The following is a 19,964-nucleotide window of genomic DNA, read 5'->3' as shown; positions in this document are numbered from 1 at the left end:
AATTTCATAGAAGTTTTGACGTTTAAAATAACACTTTCACAGCGTGTGTTATCAAAATCGTTGCAGAATTATCTTGGTTTAACTCTAGTAATTTTCTTAAAAAACTGCTTAAGTAACATCAATTTCAAGGATATTGGGTGTTGACAGCCCCATAATATGTGTATAAAAGGGGTTTTATGACATTTTTTCAACGATTTTAACAAGTCTACAAAAGTTTCGGTTTCGGTTTCGGTTTCGGCCGAAACTAGAGCCAAAGCCGAACATTCGGTTTCGGTTTCGGTTTCGGCAAAAAAACATGTTTCGGTCGGACACTAATGATAACCATTTTCGATTCCAAAATGGCGGCCATGCACTATGTCATAAAATTCGTCATGGATGTCGTTTTATGGGTTTTAGGGGACGCAGATTTCGAAAATGATGGCCATTTTGGAATCCAAAATGGCGGCCATGCACTATGTCATAAAAGTCGTCATGGGTGTCGTTTTATAGGTTTTGGGGGGCGCAGATTTAGAAAATGATGACCATTTTGGATTCCAAAATGGCGGCCATGCACTATGTCATAAAAGTCGTCATGGGTGTCGTTTTATAGGTTTTGGGGGGCGCAGATTTCGAAAATGATGTCCATTTTGGAATCCAAAATTGCGGCCATGCACTATGTCATAAAAGTCGTCATGGATGTCGTTTTATAGGTTTTAGGGGACGCAGATTTCGAAAATGATGGCCATTTTGGAATCCAAAATGGCGGCCATGCACTATGTCATAAAAGTCGTCATGGGTGTCGTTTTATAGGTTTTGGGGGGCGCAGATTTAGAAAATGATGACCATTTTGGATTCCAAAATGGTGGCCATGCACTATGTCATAAAAGTCGTCATGGATGTCGTTTTATAGGTTTTGGGGGGCGCAGATTTAGAAAATGATGACCATTTTGGAATCCAGAATGGCGGCCATGCACTATGTCATAAAAGTCGTCATGGGTGTCGTTTTATAGGTTTTGGGGGGCGCAGATTTAGAAAATGATGACCATTTTGGAATCCAGAATGGCGGCCATGCACTATGTCATAAAAGTCGTCATGGGTGTCGTTTTATAGGTTTTGGGGGGCGCAGATTTCGAAAATGATGACCATTTTGGAATCCAAAATGGCGGCCATGCACTATGTCATAAAAGTCGTCATGGATGTCGTTTTATAGGTTTTGGGGGGCTCCAATTTTGAAAATGGTGACCATTTTGGAATCCAAAATGGCGGCCATGCACTATGGATGTCGTTTTATAGGTTTTAGGGAGCGCAGATTTCGAAAATAATAACTATTTTGGAATCCAAGATGGCGGCCATGCACTATGTTAAAAGTCGATATGGATGTCGTTTTGTTGGTCATGGTCATCATTTTCGAAATCTGCTTTTCCTAACACCTATAAATCAACATCTATGACGGCTTATATGACAAAGTGCACGGCAGACATCTTGGAATCCAAAATGGTCATCATTTTCGAATTCTGCACTCCCTAAAACCTATAAAACGATATCCATGACGACTTTTATGACAAAATACGTAGCCGCCATCTTGGAATATAAAATGATCATAGTTTTCGAATTCTGCACTCCCTAAAACCTATAAATCGACATCCGTGACGACGCAAGTTATCTTTATTTTCAGATCTAACAAATTGCTACAGAATACAAAGGACAAAAAAAGAAGCGAGGAGGTAATGAAACAAGCAAAAATACAGATGATTCCTCGACGCAATTGGATGCTTCTTAAATTGTGTCCAGATTTTTTTGTCATAAAAGTTTTTATTTTTCACATTCACAAATTATTCATTATTTTTCTCACAAGTTCCGTGACATTTCGACCTTGTAATTTTTTAAGTAAATGTTTTTGTTTATCTATGAGGATCTCACTAGAATAATATAATCAAGGTATGTTTATATTTGATGATTGAAATAGTAACGCAAAATAAAAAAAATATATTTGTGTTTATATTCCTGCCGAAGACTTTTATTTTTCCTTTTCCTTCTACACAAGTTTGGTCAAGTAATAAGAATTTAGGGCTCTCAATTTTATTTTGACTTCTACAACAGTAAAGCTACGAGGCCATGTTTGGTATCGTTTTCGTATAAATGCGCAGTACCAAATTTAGTTATGGTATCACATTGACACCATTCCAAAGTAAAAACATATAAACTTACTTTCTTTTAAACTCCTCTTCACGCTTAAACTGCTGAACAGTTTTAATTTAAATTTAGTACACATATATTTTGAGTCCCGAGACAGGACATAAAAAGTTATCTCAAAAATCATCCTTTAAAGGTGTGAAATGAGGTGTAGGGGGGAATTCAGAATTGACTTCTTGAAGTTAATACTGTTTAAGTTTAGGTTTGAAGTCATGTTTTTTTTATCATTTTTAACTAAATCAAAGATGTAGACCATCCTGTTGTGGGTAGTTATTATTTGTACATGATACCCGCATTCATGTGAAATAAACAGTTGCTGTTTTATACTGACGTGTTTCATTACATGGTGGCAGCGGTGTTAGTTATTTTAAATAATTTTGTGGTGCAACGATTACAAATAAGTTGAAGTGCAGTGCCCAAACACCGGACAACTACAGATAACAAAGTTCTTTTGTGTAACACAGTGTTATTGGCGTAGTTAAAAGATGGAACACGCCAGACCACCACCTGAGTTAAACATGGAGGGCGGTCCCGTTACGCGGGCCGATGCGTGGAAAAGGTGGAAACAGCAATTCCTACTTTTTGTGAAGGCCTCCGGTGTGAGCAGCGAGTCCGCCGCAGTACAAGCCAGCCTGCTTGTTAATCTGATAGGTTCAGAGGGTTTCGATGTGTTTCAAACATTTACATTTGACGCCGACTCGGAAAAAGACGACGTGCAAGCCATAATTAAAAAGTTTGACGGGTATTTCGGCGCCAAAGTAAACACAACGCTAATGAGGTACAAATTCTTTACACGTAACCAGGAGGAAGGCGAATCGATTCAGGCATATGTGACAGCGCTGAGGCTGTTAAGTAAGAACTGCAATTTCGGTACGCTGGGCGACGATTTTCTTAAGGATCGCATCGTGTGTGGCGTTCGGAACGTCACCGTACGAGACAGGCTTCTACGCTGTGAAGACTTAGATTTAGACAAAGCTATGAAGATGTGTCAAGCCGAGGAAGCTTCCAAGGAAAGCGGTAAACAATTAAGTGTCGCGAGTGAGGGTTCCAGTAGTGCACAGGTACATGCGGTGGAGCGGCGACGGGCGCGCGGCGGCGCTCGGGCCGCTCGGCGCGGCGGCGGCGGCGGCGGCGCGGGCGGCGAGCGGCGCGCGAGCGGCGGCGGGCGCGCCCCGCCCGGCCCGGCGGCGGCGCAGCGCCAGTGCGCCGGCTGCGGCGGGACGCGCTGCGCCAACCAAGAATGCCCGGCACAGTATGTAACATGTTTCTCTTGTGGTCACCGTGGACATTTTGCTCGTATGTGCAGATCTAGGTTCATCAACGATGACAATGGAGTGAAACGAGTGTATGAAATAGAAAAAAATGGTTCCGTGAGTAGCGATTCCGATGAATTTGAACCATTTTATATAGACATGGTTTCGTCTTCGAGCGGTAAAGGGCGTTGGACGGAAACTCTGTTTTGTGAACACGGTTCTGAACGATTTAAACTCGACTCGGGGGCAGATTTTAATGTTATGTCTTTTGATAAATTTATATCACTAGGTTTCGACGAAAGTATGTTAAAAATACCGAAAATAAATCTTGAATCGTTTACTAAACACAAAATTCCTATAAAAGGTGTGTGTAACTTAATATGGTGGTATAAGGAAAAAAGTTATAACTTGCCGTTTGCTATTGCCGATATGGAAGTTGGAAGCGTGTTGGGACGAGAGACATGTGAAGATATGGGCTTAGTAAAAAGAATTCATACCATACAACTAGATGATTATTCTGATCTATTCACGGGTTTAGGGTGCCTGCCCGGTAAATACCATATAGTTGTAGATAAGTCAGTCCCGCCGGTCATAAGCGCTACTAGGAAGATTCCGTTAGGCCTGAGAGATCGACTGTATGACGAGCTCAAAAACATGGAAAAGATGGGGGTAATCAGGAGAGTGACGCATCCTACTCAATGGGTGCATCCCCTAGTTTTAGTTGCCAAAAAGAACGGCGGCTTACGCATATGTCTTGATCCGCGCGAGTTAAACGTGGCGGTGCGACGCGCGCACTACCAGCTGCCCTCGCTCACCGAGCTGGCCACGCGCCTGCGCGGCGCCACCTGCTTCTCGGTGCTGGATGCCAACTCGGGCTTCTGGGTCGTACAGCTAGACGACGAGAGCGCCGACCTGTGTACGTTTGCTACGCCATTCGGTAGATGGCAGTTTTTGCGCTTACCTTTTGGTATTAATTGTGCCAGTGAGGTGTTTCATGGTAAGATGCGACAACTTCTAGAAGATTTAGAGGGAGTAGACAGCTTTATCGATGACATTATCGTATGGGGAAAAACTAGGCGCGAGCATGACGAGAGACTAGGCGCGCTTCTGAATAGAGCTAAAGAGATTAATCTTAAATTTAATAAACAAAAATGCAAAATAGGGGTACAGTCAGTAACATATTTAGGGCATATTTTCGACGTAAACGGAATGCGGCCTGACGATAATAAGGTTAGGGCAATAAAAGAGATGCCGACGCCACACGACAGGAAAAGTTTGGAAAGGTTTTTGGGGGCAGTGAATTATCTATCTAAATTCATACCAAACCATTCGCAACGTGCGGCGCCGTTGACAAATTTGTTAAAAAAAGATAATGACTGGCGATGGGAGCAGAACGAGCAAAAGGCATTCGAAGACTTAAAAGAAGTAGTGTGTGGGGCAGGGGTATTGGCTTTGTACGATGTGGAAGCGCCGGTGCTGCTGTCGGTTGACGCGTCGCGTGACGCCTTGGGCGCCGTGATCATGCAGGGCGGGCGGCCAGTGGAGTTTGCTTCGCGTACGTTAACCGACGCGCAGCGCCGTTACGCACAGGTGGAGAAGGAGCTTTTGGCGATAGTGTTTGCATGCGAGCGCTTTCACCAGTACATATTCGGTAAGGAAAGGGTAGTCGTAGAATCGGACCATAAACCCCTAGAGAGTATTTTTAAAAAGCCGTTAATGTCTGTCCCAGCACGCTTGCAGCGCATGTTGCTGCGATTACAACACTATGACTTGCATGTCACTTATAAACCAGGAAAATACATGTATATTCCAGATACCTTGTCTCGTGCCTCGCTGCCGGATCTTTACAGTGACGATGTGCATAAAAACAATATATGTCAAGTAAAATTACTCGTGGGTAATTTACCAATGTCAAATAACAAACTTTCGCACATTAAAAAAGAAACCAAACGTGACTCTGATTTTTTAAAATTAAGCGAGTACATAAATAAAGGTTGGCCAGATCACAAATCTGAGGTCGTGAGCGAATTAAAATTGTACTGGTCATTTAGAGAAGAGCTATTTATAGTGGATGGAGTAATATTTAAAAACAACTTAGTATTAGTACCGCGAGCGCTAAGAGCAGATATGCTCGAAACTATTCACGAAGGTCACATGGGTATTGACCGGTGCAAGCGACGCGCGAGGCAAGTCGTGTTCTGGCCTGGTATCACGCAGGATATCGAGGCATTTGTGAAGCGCTGCCGCACCTGTCAGGAGAGTCTAAACGCTCCCGCGAGAGAACCACTGATTCCAGTTGAGATTCCTGAGCTGCCATGGCAAAAAATCGGCTCCGATATATTTGAGTTACAGAAGAAATATTTTTTAATCATTGTAGACTACTACTCTAACTATGTAGAAGTATGTAATTTGCCAAATATAACTTCTAACTTAGTAATACAAAACATGAAAGAAGTTTTCTCGCGCCATGGCATTCCAGAAACCCTGATTAGTGACAACGGAACTCAATATAGCAGTCGAGAGTTTAAAACGTTCGCTAGACAATGGGGGTTCAATCATGTGACGTCATCGCCAAACTATGCACAATCGAACGGTAAGAGCGAGCGCGCGGTGCAGACAGTAAAATCTCTTCTTAAGAAAGCGATTAATACAAACGGCGATTTTTATTTAGCCTTGCTAAACTATCGTAACACTCCCAGGGACGGTTTAAGCTCTCCTGCACAGCTTCTGATGGGTCGTCAACTTAAATGTAAGCTCCCGGTGCACCCTAGGTTGTTGACCCCGCGGCCAATTGACTCATCAGAACATTCGACAATGTTGCGTAATCAAATAAAGGTTAAAGAATATTACGATAAACACACAAGGACACTTCCTTCGCTTCACGCAGGCGATGAAGTTGTGTGTATAGACGGAAAGACGAGAACTCGAGCTACCGTTGTAGGTAACGCCGAGACTCCTCGCTCATATATAATTGAAAATAAGCTAGGTGGTAGGTTTAGGCGCAATCGACGCCATTTAATTAAGTGCGAAACTAGTACTAATGCACCGTCCTCGGATTCGATGCCGCCAGCGTCAGCTGATGCCGACGACGAGTTCAAGGACGCGTGCGAGGAAGTAGGTCAAACAAGTAAAACTGAACCTAATGCTGTCGACAATAAGGTTGATAGCGACAGTAGGCCTACTGTTATAATGACTCGTAGTCGAGCCAAACTTATTAATCAAAAATAATCATACAGCTAGACTAAGTGAACATAAACGATTACATATTTATTTAGAAATATAGTAAACAGCCCATTTTAATTTCATTAAAATTTAAAATACAAGTGATGACTAATTCTTATTAATATGTAATCGTTATGTCTCGTTCGCATACACTTACCTAAGTATTTTTATTCTGATAGTCTGTAATTTTTCTTTTGTGTACAATATTTACCTAATATTTTAAATAAAATTATGTAAAGGTGGGTTAGGTACGAGCATGTCATATCTTTGGGTAGCAACAAAGATCTAACATGCTAATAAAGGAACACAACAAGTGAATCAGTATAGTCGCCTTCCTTATGAATATAATTAATAATTTTTACCATCGAAGTTTCACTGATTCAATGGTCTGTGAACCTTATTGCCATGAAATAAGGTCTTATCATGATCGATTAAGAGTGTTATCGTGTGTACGTACGTAGGAAATAGCGTAAACTAGACAGATAAGTATTAAACATAAATATCCTTATGTACCTAACGTTATTTTAAGGGGAGGATAGGATGGTAGTCAAGCTGCAACAAAATATAATATCGTATACATATATGTTTTATAAGACTACTGCTATCTACATTCTTATGTTCATGCCTAGGCCGTGTTTATGAAATGTAAAATGGATACTTGTATTGTATAACTTTTTGGTGTTGGGTCTTATACCTTTTGGGGGAGATGTTGTGGGTAGTTATTATTTGTACATGATACCCGCATTCATGTGAAATAAACAGTTGCTGTTTTATACTGACGTGTTTCATTACACATCCCAAATTTAATATAAATCGGTTCAGCGGTTATTGATTTCCCGTACAAATTTCCACGCCACTTTTCACACCTTCAAAAGGTTGCTTGGTTATAAGATCTATCCTATGTCCTGTTCCGGGACGCAAACTATTTCTATACCAAATTTCAACGAAATCGGTTCAGCGGTTAAGCGTCAAGAGGAGTTTAAAAAAAACCGGCCAAGTGCGAGTCGGACGAGCGTATTAAGGGTTCCGTACATTAAGTCCGACGCGCGCTTAACTGCACATTTCTAATAGGTTTTCCTGTCATCTATAGGTAAAGAACTATTTTGTGTATTCAGACGGACAGACATACAGACGCACGAGTGATCCTATAAGGATTCCGTTTTTTGCTTTTGAGGTACGGAACCCTAAAAAGATTTTTTTTAATTTTGTGGAATGGTGTCAATGTGATACCTTAAATGGATTCAGCAACCCAGATTTATACGAAAACGATACCATACACGGCCTAGCACCTTCACTGATGTAGATATATCAAGATAATATTGAGAGCCCTAAATAAACTTTCAAGAGCGGATATCTCAAAAACTATTCAACATATCGAAAAAATTGACTGAATAAACTTGTAACAAATTAAATTAACTTTCATTTTGTATAAGTGGCCATGTCGCTAAGATGCATAGTTTCCGAGATATAATCGAAAAACCGGAAAATGGGACCATCAAAGCCCCCTCTCTTCCCCCTGCTCAAGGGCTACGGCCGGGGACTTTTGATATGTTCACCTCCTAACTTGTCCAAACCAAGTTACAGAGTCAAAAATTGTGTTCCGAGCATTTCCCTCTACAACGTTTTGGAGCATTCGTTGGCTGACCTAAGTAGCTTATTGCATTTCTTTAAAAACTTTTCTGTAAAAGGTTGACGGGTGTTGGGTGTTTATATGGTTTTCATTTGCATCGCCCATGATGACTTACTAGAATTACTTACGAGCACACGAGACACTAATAGTAGTTTGACAAACCTTGGTTTTCAAGAGGTATTTTATATTGACATTTGCTGTCACAAATTTTCTGTCAGATTTAGTCGCAAACCGCACGCAAAGTGCACACAAATGTGTCGACACCTTGTTACGGAAAAGTGTACACACGGCGACGACACTTTGTTTCGAAACAATTCTAGACACATTGTGTGGACTCTGTTACGACACATCTGACATTTAGTTACCACTTTGATGATTCTGCGACTGGAATGGTTATATGGGCGTGGTCTTCTTCAGGATCTTCCTGAGGAAGATCACGTGCCCCTTGTAACCTCAATGCGTTGCGAGACTTTTGCGAATGATTCGATTTTTTTCGGGAAAGCCTGGTAATGCGAATAAAATGCGAGTCCCAAATCCTTTCACTCCGCAAACGACCAGTGCCAGATTAAGATATTTGATGCCCTAAGCATTTCTAGACTATGATGCCCCCTCTCCCTAGGGTCATCGAGATTACATTGAATTTTTTTGGTAATTTGAGTGACGTTAATTGCCGCATTACAGCTGAGAATGGAAATCAGTCACATAATTTTATCACGAAAATTGACAGTGCTGCAGCAGTAACGTTACAACAGAGTAAAGCTGCTGCAGTCGCCACCCGAATGTCACCTTTATTATATGTTATAACGTAATTGTAAACGCGAGCGAAGCGAGCGCGAAAATTTTTCGATATATAAAACGCAATTTGATAGACAGTTGTACATCTTTACTTTTAGTCCCAACCAGGCGCGAATCCAGGATTTCATACAGAGAAGGGATGGGACAGTTTTCTATCAACCTAGCTTCGCATGGGGCTCGATATTTAAGGGTCTCAGCGAGGTTGTTTTCATATGGAAAAGATGCAAGAAAGCAGAGCTTGGAATTGACCAAGTGAATGTGAAGTGTGAGCAAGGCAGAAGGCCCAGCTGCGAAAGAGGAAAGCTTGGATTTGGATCCACGCCCAAGTGTAATTAAGGCAGAGCGTGTTGATATGTGTGTTTATTTTACCACTACGTAACTTATGTAAACTCATTTTTAGTTTTCTTGATTACTTAATTTTTACTCAGTTCCCCAAAAGATGGCACTGTGCAATGAGGGGCAATTAATTTACTGTCGTTTAATTTTGTTGTATTATTAATTTATTAAATCAACATAATTATTCAATTATTTTTGTTGATATCCGTAACCCCTCTTCTAAACATAGAGTTAATTTGGCAAAATCTTTCCTCGGTGGCTTATTCATGTCACAACGTATTAAATTCAGCGCCATCTGTTAGTTTACCAGGGTACTCAATAGTGGTAGCTCATATTTGAAAAAAGTTTGCCCCTCCTTCCTAAGTAGCGCCATAAGATTCAGGGGCAAACTTAAGTCAATCGATATTTGTGGCTACCCCCCCGTTTAGGGGTTGAATTTTTATAGCCTATAACCTGGCCGGGAATTTTCTCGACAGATTAGTAAAGTTTTCATCAAAATCCGTTCAGCCGTTTTCACGTGATGCGCGTTCAAATAAATAGATCTATCTTTAGAATATAATAAAAAAAACTGAAAAGAAAAAAACAAGTTCAGTAGTCGAGAACATTGAATCAGTTTCATTAACATTTCGTATTATTATATGAGCTTATTGTAAGGATCTCAAATATATTTTTTTTATAATTTTCTAATAATTTATAATTTTCTAATAAACAGTTTAGAAGTTATTCAAGAAAATAGGCAAATGACCATTCCCCCCCCCCCTTATCTCCGAAACTACTAGGTCTAAAATTTTGAAAAAAATACATAAAATAGGTCTATACCTATAGATGACAGGAAACCTATTAGAAATGTACAGTCAAGCGTGAGTCGGACTTAATTACAGTTTTTGATCCGACCCCTACGGTTTTTTAAAGAGATTTCACTCACGTTTCACATAAAAAATACATTGTTAACAGTGCCGGATTACTTAGAGTAGTAGTTTTCTTAGAGTAATTGGTGATAATTTTCTGATAAGATAATCATTTTAAATATTTAACGGTCTTACCTACTTACGAGTAATTGTAAGGTCAAAATAAAAATAATGTTAAATTGAGAGCTAGCTCAAAGTTTTTTGTACTCGTCGACTTTAATGGTTGAACTTGTAACCAGACTTTGTAACCAATAAGAAAAACAAGCACGTGCTTAGGGCACCACGTTCAGGGGGGGCACCAAAATGCCAGGTTGAAAAAGGTGAACAAATTTTAAAATTAGGGACAGACACATCGTTTTTACCACACGATTTTTTTAGCTGTCCAAAAGCTAATTTGCAAAAATAATGGCGCGTAATTCTTTAAGAAACAATCGGTAGCAGTAGAAGAGTCGTGATTACATGCATAGATTCGATTTCAACCCACTCTTTTGCGGTTCGGCGTTAGGTCTTATGCGAGGCCTTCTGCCTTACGGCAAAAATTGATCTTCTGCCTTAATTACACTTGGGCGTGGATCCAAATCCAAGCTTTCCTCTTTCGCAGCTGGGCCTACTGCCTTTCTCACACTTCGCCAATTCAATTCCAAGCTCTACTTTCTTGCATATTTTATGCATGAAAACAACCTCGCTGAGACCCTTAAATATCGAGCCCTATGCGAAGCTAGGCTGATAGAAAACTGTCCCATCCCTTCTCTGTATGAAATCCTGGATTCGCGCCTGGTTGGAACTAAAAGTAAAATTGCGTTTTTATATCGAAAAATTTTCGCGATCGCTTCGCTCGCGTTTTCAATAACTATATAAGGTATGATAAAGGTGACATTCGGGTGGCGACTGCAGCAACATTACTCTGTTGCAACGTTACTGCTGCAGTACTGTCAACTTCCGTGATAAAATGATGTGACTGATTTCCATACTAAAAGTAAAAATGTACAACTGTCTATCATATTGCGTTTTTATATCGAAAAATTTCCGCGCTCGCTTCGCTCGCGTTTCTATTACTTTCTAAACTATGATAAAGGTGACATTTGGGTGGCGACTGCAACAGCATTAGGTACTCTGTTGCAACATTACTGCTACGGCACTGTCAATTTTCGTGATAAAATGATGTGACTGATTTCCATTCTCAGCTGTAATGCGGCAATGAACTTCTCTCAATTTACCAAAAAATCAATGTAATCTTGATGACCCTAAGGGAGAGGGGGCACGTAGAAATGCTTAGGGCATAATAGTATTTTATGCAACAGTTTTATAAGAGGGGTCAAAAAATGTGAGTGGCGTGGGTAACAATGTGAGCCGAAGGCGAACATTGTTAATAAATACGCCATGAGCATTTTTTGACTACTTATACAACGTTGCATACAATGCTTTTTCTATGAGTAGGCAATATTAAATAAAATACAAAAAAAATATAAACAAAATTTTATTTTTGAAAATGTCAATGTAAATTTTGGATAATAGGTATTACTATATGTATGTAGCTCTTGTCTGCGACAAGCACCCATAATACCAAATATTACTGCAACCTGTAACAAGAAAAAGGAGAATTAAATAATATTCAGTTACAATGCAAAAATATAAAATGTACATAAATATAGCTCGTTGTACTGTGTACTTACCCTAAAAATGTGTATCAAAATTTTTTATAACATATACCAACCTTGCTTAAAAGATAGATCTGACCCGGTGCTTCCAATTAGTCTTTGAAAATACACCAAAGACGTTTTCAGAGAATGACGAAGTTTTGTGCTCCAATCTCCACGCCATGCACTTCTCATAAGATTTGTCGTATAGGTGCTGAGATTTAGTACTTAGGCAACAAATTTTCGGTCGCTGCTTGTGCTGCAGCGGATATTTCTTCAGGTGTAGAAACAATGTAGTCCTCTTGGTCCATTTTCAACACTTTTTATGAACGCAAAACAAATAGTAACGCAAAGTACTCAAAGAACAAGAAATTACCGGGAAAGGCGGGAAACGAGAAACAAACGAGTAATGTCTATGGTTATGTTTTTTTTTAAAGCCGTTACACACTACCGCACCGCACCAGGGTCGTGGTGCTGTAGGGTATAAAAGTATTTTTTATTATGTCGGTAGCAATGAACTCAGTACAAATTTGTTTCTTTTTTAATAAAAACCGTATGCATTCAATCGTTTGTCACGTTGGTAGCAATGTACCGGTATGTGCCACCTGCTACCCTGCACTAGCTTACCGTATCGTAATGTCTCTAAAACGATACAAGTGCTTTTTTGGGCAATAGACTATAGACTTTTAAGGAGTATTAATAATGTACGCCCTTATATGTTCGTTCGTGACTATGTAAATGACAGATAAAAGTACCCGAGTAGAAAAAATATCTTAATCCGGCACTGATTGTTAAAAATTGTGTAATATACGGAACCCTTGGAACGCGAGTCCGACTCGCACTTGGCCGGTTTTTTAATTTATAATATACTAACTAAAAAGTGTTAAATAAAAAAAGATAATTTAGAAAATAAAAAAACCCGACTGCAAAAAAGCTATCTTTAGAAAAAAATTAAAAAAAAAACTGAAAAGCAAAAAACAAGTTCAGTAGTCAAGAACATTGAATCAGTTTCATGATTAACATTTCGTATGTCAATTTTGGGCCTTGGAGTTTAAAAATAATGTCCAAATCGCTTGTGACGGATCCGGAACGAGGCATACGAATCGTTATGACACAGATAAAACAAACTATACATTCTTATACGAAACAGCAACTTCAACAGTCGGGACCCATTAAAAGTCTAGGCTGCGGCACTAATGTTGACGACAATAATGGGTCCCGACTGTTGAAGTTGCTGTTTCGTATAAGAATGTATAGTTTGTTTTATCTGTGTCATAACGATTCGTATGCCTCGTTCCGGATCCGTCACAAGCGATTTGGACATTATTTTTAAACTCCAAGGCCCAAAATTGACATACGAAATGTTAATCATGAAACTGATTCAATGTTCTTGACTACTGAACTTGTTTTTTGCTTTTCAGTTTTTTTTTTAATTTTTTTCTAAAGATAGCTTTTTTGCAGTCGGGTTTTTTTATTTTCTAAATTATTATCTTATGCGATCCTTGTTTACAATATGCGCAATGCTCAGATGTATTCCCGCTAGATACCGTAGCGTGTATTGTTTCCTTTTTTAACGGGAATTTTGGAGCATTAGTGCGTGGTACATTTGAATGTATTGGTGGCGTTGGCGCCTTAGTCGTACCGTCAGCAACAAAATTATATTTTAATTGTTTGTCGGCCTCGGCTAAGAGGAATTGTGACAACAATTCAAGTTTTGTTAGACTTTGTTGCTCTGGCGCGTGAGCCGATGCGTAGTCTGTAAAACGAGATCTAGTGTGCTCACTCAATTTTACTAAAATGCACCGAAGGAGCTCTGGAGACGATAAGTACTCATTTTGTTTGAGCAAAGTGAGCGTTGTAATAAAATTTCGCAATTTATTTGCTAAACCATTTAAGTCTTGAGGAGAACTTAGCTTTGGAGTGTTGCGGAGCTCGGCGACCTCGCGGGCGACCAGAAGTTCCGGACGGGCGTACGTCTGCTCCAGGGCCTTCACGATGTCGTCGGGCGAGCCGCAGGTCCACATGAGCGACGCGACGGACTGGTACGCTTGTCCGCGGACTGCGTGATTCAAACGGTCTAAGTTTTCTGCAGCTGAAAAATTGCGTTTTGTACGTTCATAACTACTTTTAAAAGCCATCCATTGTGAAGTCTCACCCGAAAACGTAATTAGCTCGGGCTTCTTTGGCCTGTTTGAAAGTGAGTTTATAGCTTGGGTTAGTTTTGTAATAGGGTCTGAGGAGGAATGTTCAGATGATACTGGTAGTCGTGGTGCCTCTGTGTCGTAGTTGTAAGTTAAGGGCGCTTGAGTGGGTTTCGAAAGGGTTGCTTGGTTGACAATAGGCACGTTGAAAGATACCGAGTTGGCGGTGGCGGCCGGTTGTAAACCAGGTCCTCGAGCGTTACTCGAGGTGACAATCGGTGCCCCACCAGGCATATTTCCATGAGTTGCTGTAGTCATGTTAGCATTCTGTTCGGATACCCAAGTCGCAGTGCGCCTTTCGGCGTTGCGATCAGAAAAATACGAACTACGAGATTTGGCAGACTTATCTGAAGCTTCCAGAGCGGCGATTCTTGCTTGCAGCTCCGTCTGTTCCGCCTCGAACTCGAGATTTGCGAGCTTGCGCTCGCGCTCCCGCTCCGCCTCGGCCTGTTGACGGGCGAACACGGCTTGCTGGCGCGCGAGTTCAAACTCGCGCTCCGCCTGCTCCCGTTCACGGTCCGCCTGTTGTCGAGCGAGTTCGCGCTCGCGCTCCACCTGACGCCGCATTAGGTCCGCTTCAAGAGCTAACTTCTGCGCGCGAACGGTCGCCGAGGAACGCGTTGAGTGTGTGCGCACGGTATGCGATTGCTTACTGTGAACACTAGAAGCGCTTTCAGTTGGTGCTTTGACATCGCCTTGTGCGAGCGTAAGCGAGCTAGTTCGAGCATCTGGGCGTTCGGCAGCGGGCTTCGGTTGTGCCGCGCTGGTTGGAATGTCGCCCGTCGTTTGTATGTTCGAACTACCAGGCAATGCCGAAGCACCTTCGTTATTCGTGGCTAAACCCGGCCGGGCGCCGCGCGATGAACGATCACGCCGTTCGCGCTGCACCGGGTCGGATTCCGTAGCCGTCGGGTCTGCCTTTGTCTTACTACGTGTTTCCACCATGATGAAAAATGTACGTAAGTAATGTAAACAATGTTTTACAATGAAATTAAAATTTACAATGACTTACGTGAAAAAATTTGACAACTGAATTTCGATGGAATGGTAAAACTACGGCGAGAATGGACCAAAATGATAGCTAGTGAAGTGGACTGTATGATGAATTGGTGATATAATGGAAACACGTAGATATTATACAAATATTATAATAAACTTTATTAGTGTATACAAACTTAATACCTACAAACAAAAATGATACTTAAAACATAATTAAATAACTAACCTACAAAACTTAAAAACTAAATCTAAAAATAAATAAAACTAATCTAAAAATAAATAATTACAAACTATCCTGCGGAATGGTGCCGTAGATGCTGGCAGCATTTCCCCGCTGTATCGCAATACTTATTCTTTGTGCGAGGAAGCTGCCAGCTCTACGATCACCAGTGGCGTCTGCTATCCTTTTGGATAAATCCTTAAATAGTGTAGACGCGGTCGGACCCCACGGGCCAAGGGTCTCGACACCGAAGGGTACGAAATAGTATTCGGGGCCGAGACCCCTATATTTGTTCTTTTTTAATTTTTCGGCCGCCTCTGCCGCCGCGCCGGCTTTTGCAATAGTGCCGTGGAGATGAGACGGGGCTAGGGTGTCCACACAGGTGGCGTCCCACACCAGCACCCGTCCCATCTTCCACGGAATTAGTGACATTCCGTCCGGTCTCTTACCATCATCTCTTACAATACCAGGAGGCTCGAGAAGAGCTGGTACGTTGACGCTGGCAAGAGACCGGCGGAGAATATCATTAAGCGCGGCGTGTCTAGAGAAGCGGCCGGCGCTCCTTTGGCAGGAGAGCCCGTGGTGTCCGAGGGCGTCTACGTCAGTGCCGCAGGGGCACCTATGTGGAGCACAGACCCGGACGCCGAGTCGCAGGCAGGCCGCAACGCGCAGAGTGTGCGGTTCCAGGAAAGTGCCGGTATGGACCGACGGGAAGGCGAATATTATAATTAAATTATTTATGAAAGAATAACAAGAACTTAATAGATAGGCGGTGACAGGCAGACTGATTGTCAAACACAAATTAAAATACTTCACAAACAATACGTTCGAAGGAGGCCGCGTGCCAGCCAGTCGCTAACAATGACATTATACTGATAGTGAGTGGAGCGCAAAAAGATTAGTGATGAGACACGTTTTCTAAGAGTCTATGGAGATCGTATTTAAAATTGAAAAGTCGCCTTCATTACTGAGACTGCACCACAAAGGTAAACTTGTTTATCAAAAGCTGAAAATAGTGTTATCAAAAAATCCAGATTATCTTACAACAAAAAATATCAATACCTTATTTCAAAATAAGGAAGTTGAAATCAAAGAGAATATCAATAAAAATACGCTACAACTTTACAAAAAAAACCTTTTTTACCCATTACGTCAGTGAAGGTTGAAAGATCGTTTTCTTACACACAGTGGATTTTCTCAAGTAGAAATTTAGAACAAATATTAATTGTTTGTGAATGTCATGTATTAAATGATTAAAATTCCTTTTTTTTTGTGGTTTCTTTATCTCGACTCGTATAGGAAGAACATTGTTACATTACTAGTCTGTTAGAAACTGTCAAGTTCTACCTAAGTGGCACGAGTTACCGATGTATTGATAACTTATTGTTAAGAGTCAATAACAGCCCAGCACTGCCAAGTGACGTCAGAATGATATTTTAATGTGGTTAACTTTAAATCATACCGGGTGTGGCTTGTAACATGAGCAAAATTAAACTGTATGCTGCACTCCTCATACTGACCAACATTTGTTCAGCGACTTTTAAAAATAACTTGTGGTTTGATTTTTAATACACTTTAAAGTTTATTCTGAGACGCAATGTATTGCGAATTGTGTTATATTTAAGGCGTGACAAGCAACGTCAATCACAATGATATGGCGTGGCGATGGCGTCCATTGAAGATAATATTTATTTTGTATGAAAAATAGGGACTCTAAATACTTCATAATTTTTAAAAGTTGTTGAACAATTGTGTCGTCGTTTGAGGAGTACAATCTATGTTTTAATTATTTGCTCGTGTTACAGGCCACACCCGGTATAGTAAGTTAAAATATCTATATCATTATATGGCCCTCCTGATTATCCGAGTCTCCATCCAGGCTTGTAGCGTGTTGTTCCGCACCGTAGTTGAACCGCGGTGCGTGTTTACGTTTTGTTATTCAGTAACAACAACAACAACGACTTGCCTGCGAAACAACAGTTTCCGTACCGGTTCCATTTTGCAAACAAACTATATGTATATGTATATGTATTTTAGAAGGCAATTTTGATAAATGATATGTATCTCCAGGTATCTCTAAACAATTTTACTGAAATTACGCGAGAAATTATAAGAGTTAACAAGGGTAAACCGAAATAATTATGTGTATCCATTACCGTCGTTTATCACTAGTAAATAGAATACCACATATAATTACGCGTCGAGCCTCCTCGTTAATATCAAAAGGCGGCCAAAATTAACGACATCGCGCCTTAGGGCTAGCGCGGTGAAATTAACCCGAGCGGGCGCTACCACGGAACTGCACATGAAATTCGTGAATACAGCGCTATTCTGACGAAGTCCACAAGATATCCTAGAGATACGTCAAATAGGAATCCATCAACCGTAGGAAATACTATTGTATAACCAGGGATGTTAACCATTTTTGGTGCACGAAGTGTTGTTAACGGAATTGATATAAATAATTTCAACCCTAATGATTAATTAGCGTTTATTACGTTGATATTAACCTTAATTTACCATTTCAGTTGAAATTATCTATACCAATTCCGTTAACACCACGTAAATCGATTTGGTGCAGCGGAGTGGTGTTAACGGAATTGGTATAAATAATTTCAACCCTAATGATTAATTAGCGTTAATTACGTTAATATTAACCTTAAATTACCATTTCAGTTGAAATTATCTATACCAATTCCATTAACACCACTCTGCTGCACCAAAAATGCTGTAAAATGTACGATCACTGTGTATAACTGACCAGTAAGAAGTTTATTTTGAATACTATCAAATTATAATAAAAAAAAACCTATTTCACGTTGGTCTTTACATTTTAAATATAATAATCTTTAATGAAAAGAACCCAAGATCAACAGATTTATTTTTTATTTTTAGTACACTACCCTACACTACTATGTACTTTTGTCTACACTACACTTTATTGACGTCTTCAAATGAATTTTGATATAATTGATATACCTCGATATAAGCGCAAGCAGTACCTAACGTTTCTTAAATTATAATCGAATTAATTTATGCCTATTGAGGTATGAATCTTTGTGTAATTTTTTAGCGATAGCCAATATTACTAAGTTTTATATTATACCTTGTTCGCTCGAAATTTAATACCAGGATTAGCTATTTTCCCCGTCACGAATGAAGCGGTTGAGAAAACAAATAGTAATACCGTCGAATTAAGCAACCTTCGCCTCTGCGGGCAGGTTAATAGCTCCCCCATTTGTTTGCATCTCGGGAGGTGTTTTCTTTAAAATTTACCGGTACGGGGTAGGTACCAGGCACAAATTTGCTCTCGAACAAACTAAAATGTGAGTCATTGAGCCCTTTTCTAATTAACTTTACAGTTTTGTGCCCTACTTTGTCCTGATTTTTTAAAGAAATTCATTGTTGTTGGGTTTTTGATTTAAGTATGTAAACAATATTATTTAGGTATAAATATAAACATTTGATATAAATTGAGGCTATATATTTTTGTATTCGTATTTTTATCAAAACATTTAAAAATATGAAATAGATCGCCAATTTGTGAATGCATTCAAACGAATACTTACTAACGTTTCTATTGCACGTTTGCAGTAACTTAACATTGAATAAATAAATCCAATGCATTATATTTTATTTCCCCGTAACAAATGTAGTCGTTAAACCAAAACAAAGCAAATAAGGACTTGGCCAAAAAGTATTGAGTGGTACATACAATGACTTTAAATAAACTGTTATTGTAAATAGTACAGTTGCCGTCGGATATATAGGGAAGGCCGAGGTACTCAGAAATATCTGAACACGCAATCTAACGCGAATAGATGCGTGTTCAGATATTTGTGAGCACAGCATGGCGACTGTACGGTCAGCTTGATTATGTAGGTACCAAGTTGTGGGCTGCATCAATACGTTCGCCTGTTCTCTGAAAGCCTTGGAAAAAAATCCAGTTCAGAAAAGTTTACGAAACTTTTTTCGCTAACTCGCCGTTTGGCCCTTGAGGAATCGACGGTTCGATGTCACCGGGATCACCGTGAAGTTGATGCTCCGGGGAATACCCGGTGTGGTCCCGGATACTTGAAATCGAATAGGTACGATATACGGCGACGGAAAAGAACACAACATCTATCTGAACATAAATAGTTTCGAACTCTTACTCAAAGGGTTCGAGGAACGCAGAGTGACTAACAATATGTTATGTTATGCTATGTTAGACTAGCCAAGTTCATTTACAATTACCGTAGTAGGATAAATGTAAAAAAAAACTTTTCAAATCATAATTATAAAGATTAAATAAAGAAAAAGAATATAACATGCGGAACTTACACGTTTCCTCGAAGCATTTATCATGATCATGACTGTATTTAATAATAACAATAGTTCACTAAAATCAGCAATTCAAGCACATTGACACTGACATGAGTATGAGGAACATATAATCACATATATATATAGGAATATTATATCTATGTATAATCAGTATAATCACTACGTTGACATAAGGGTATTTTCTTTGAGTATACAAAATTTTCTCCGACAGATGTGAAAACGTTTTTACGAGTAAGTCTATGGTTACACACCCACTTACATACTT

At 40.0% G+C, this 19,964-nt stretch overlaps 1 long non-coding RNA gene across 1 annotated transcript in view; it reads right to left on the bottom strand.

Moving 5' to 3' along the window:
• The window catches only part of LOC134664571 (uncharacterized), a 513,832-nt gene that overhangs the window by 98,736 nt on the left and 395,132 nt on the right, over positions 1–19,964 (bottom strand). The window lies entirely within an intron of this gene.

This window comes from Cydia fagiglandana, chromosome 5 (assembly GCF_963556715.1).
Source record: "Cydia fagiglandana chromosome 5, ilCydFagi1.1, whole genome shotgun sequence".
Classification (NCBI taxonomy): Eukaryota; Metazoa; Arthropoda; class Insecta; order Lepidoptera; family Tortricidae; genus Cydia; species Cydia fagiglandana.
Note: the sequence above shows the minus strand (reverse complement) of the source record. Positions and strands in the feature narration are given on the sequence as shown.